Below are 3,045 nucleotides of genomic sequence, written 5' to 3'. Positions count from 1 at the left end.
CCATAAACCACCCATTTATACTAATCCTACACTAATTCCATATTCCTACCACATCCCCACCTGTCCCTATATTTCCCTACCACCTACCTATACTAGGGGCAATTTATAATGGCCAATTTACCTACCAACCTGCAAGTCTTTTGGCTTGTGGGAGGAAACCGGAGCAGCTGGAGGAAACCCACGCAGACACAGGGAGAACTTGCAAACTCCACACAGGCAGTACCCAGAATTGAACCCGGGTCGCTGGAGCTGTGAGGCTGCGGTGCTACCCACTGCGCCACTGCACCGCCCCTTTTACTTTTTAGCGGTAAGGTTTATTGAATTACCAAGGTTTAAAATAGTATAGTAAGCGTTAGTGAGGAGAGGCATCAATTAAGAAATTAATTAATTAAACCGCAGTAAGAATGGCAGGGCAGGTGATGGGTTGCAGTTGCAGTCTGTGGGAGCTTATGGACACCAATATGATCCACGACAACCACTTCTGCAATAAGTGTTTATGGCTCGAGGAGATTCGGCTCAGAGTAGTTGAGCTCGAGGCCAAGATACAGACAATGCAATGCCTCGGGGAGGGGGAAAGCTACCTGGACACTTTGTTGCAGAAGGCAGTCACACCCCATATGATAGGGTGTTCTGATTTAGCCAGTGATCAGGGACAGGGAGGTGTGACTGCGAGTAAGGCAGGTAAGGGGATCGAGAAGGCAGAAGTGGAGGAGCCTCAGCCTTTGCAATTGTCCAACTGGTTTGAGGATCTTTCAGCTAGTATGGATGAGAGTGAGGGCTGCAGGGTGGATGAGCAAACTGACCATGGCACCTTAGTACAGGAAGCCATTCAAGCAGGGGCAGTAAATAGGAATGTAGTGATAGTAGGGGCAAGTATGATCAGAGGGATAGATACAGTTCTCTGCAGCCAAGAGTGAGAATCCAGAAGGTTGTGTTGCCTACCCGGTGCCAGAGTTCAGGACATATGCTTGGAGCTGGAGAGGCACTTGCAGTGGAAGGGGGAGAATCCAGTTGTTGTGGTCCATGTGGGTACCAACAACATAGATAGGACTAGGAAAAAAGGTCTGCATAGAGAGTATGAGCAGCCAGGGGCTAAATTAAAAAGCAGGACCTCAAACAAGCAGTAGGGTAAATATGATTAGACAGTTAAATGCGTAGCTCAAAGATTAGTATGGGAGAAAAGGGTTTCAATTCATGGGGTACTGGCATACGAACTGGGGAAAGTGGGAGCTGTACCACTAGGATGGTCTTCACCTGAACCATGCTGGGACCAGTGTTCTGGCAAGACATATAACTAGAGCTGTAGAGAGGGCTTTAAACTAAATAGTGGGGGTAAGGGATCAAGTAAGGGAAGATGTGATAAGTTAAAGAGAGAGGACAAGGCAAGAGAGCAAGGCAGCAATAAGGGAATTAATAATCTGAGTATGGCAGGAAGAGACAGAGCATACGAACTTAAGAGTGTGATAGCAGATAAGGCTAGAGGTTGCGAAAATAATAAGACAGAATTAAAGGCACTCTATCTGAATGCACACAGCATTTGCAACAATATAGATAAATTGACGGCACAAATGGAAGTAAACAGGTGTAATCTAATTGCCTTTACAGTGATGTGGCTGCAGGCAGACCAAGGCTGGGAACTGAATGCCCAAGGGTATTCAATATTTAGGAAGAATAGGCAAAAAGGAAAAGGAGGTGCGTAGCATTGTTCATAAAGGATGAGATCAGTACATTAGTGAGAGAGGATCTGAGATCAGAAGATCAGGATATAAAATCAGTTTGGGTGGAGCTAAGAAACAGTAAGGGGCAGCAAACATTGGTAGAAGTTGTTTATAGACCACAAAACTGTAGTGGTAATGTAGGTATAAATCAGGAAATTAGAGGTACAGCAATCATGGGGACTTCAATTTACATATAAACTGTAAATTGAACTGTAAAACTGTAACCTAATTAACACTAATGCTGTAGAGGGTGAATTCCTGGAATTTATATGAGATGGTTTTCTAGAACAGTATGTTGAGGCCAACTAGAAAATGGTCTATTTTAGATCTGGTATTGTGCAATGAGAAAGGGCTAATTAATAATCTCATAATAAAGGACTCTCTAGGGAGGAGTGACCATAATATGATAGAATTTTACATTAAGTTTGAAAGTGATGTACGTCAATCCGAAACTAGGGTCTTAAATCTAAACAAAGGAAACTAGATATGAACATATGAATTAGGAGCAGGAGCAGGCTACTCGGCCCCTCCAGCCTGCTCCGCCATTCAATAAGTTCATGGCTGAACTGATTACTCCACATTTCCACCTACCCCTGATAACCTTTCACTGCCTTGCTTATCAAGAATCTTTCTACCTCTGCCTTAAAGTTATTCAAAGACTCTGCTTTCACCACCTTTTGAGGAAGAGAGTTCCAAAGACTCATGACCCTCTGAGAGAAAAAAAATTTCTCCTCATCTCTGTCTTAAATAGGCAACCCCTTATTTTTAAACAGTGACCCCTAGTTTGAGATTCTCCCACAAGGGGAAACACCCTTTCCACATCCACCCTGTCAAGACCCCTCAGGATCTTATATGTTTCAATCAGGTCGCCTCTTACTCTTCTAAATTCCAGCGGATACAAGCCTAGCCTATTCAATCATTCCTCATAAGACAGCCTGCTCATTCCAGATATTAGTCCAGTAAACAGTCTCTGAACTGCTTCCAATACATATACATCCTTCCTGAAATAAGGAGACCAATACTGTACACAGTACTCCAGATGTGGTCTCACCAATGCCCTGTATAGCTGAAGCACAACCTCCCTACTTTTGTATTCAATTCCCCTCGCAATAAACGATAACATTCTATTAGCTTTCCTAATTACGTAATGTACCTGCATACTAACCTTTTGCAATTCACGCACTAGGACACCCAGATCTCTTTGCATCTCAGAGCTCTGTAATCTCTCATCATTTAGATAATATACTTCTTTTTTTATTCCTGCTGCCAAAATGGACAATTTCCCACTTTCCCACATTATACTCCATTTTCCATGTCTTTGCCTACT

This window comes from Heterodontus francisci, chromosome 10 (genome assembly GCF_036365525.1).
Source record: "Heterodontus francisci isolate sHetFra1 chromosome 10, sHetFra1.hap1, whole genome shotgun sequence".
NCBI lineage: Eukaryota > Metazoa > Chordata > Chondrichthyes > Heterodontiformes > Heterodontidae > Heterodontus > Heterodontus francisci.
This window is presented reverse-complemented; position numbering follows the sequence as displayed.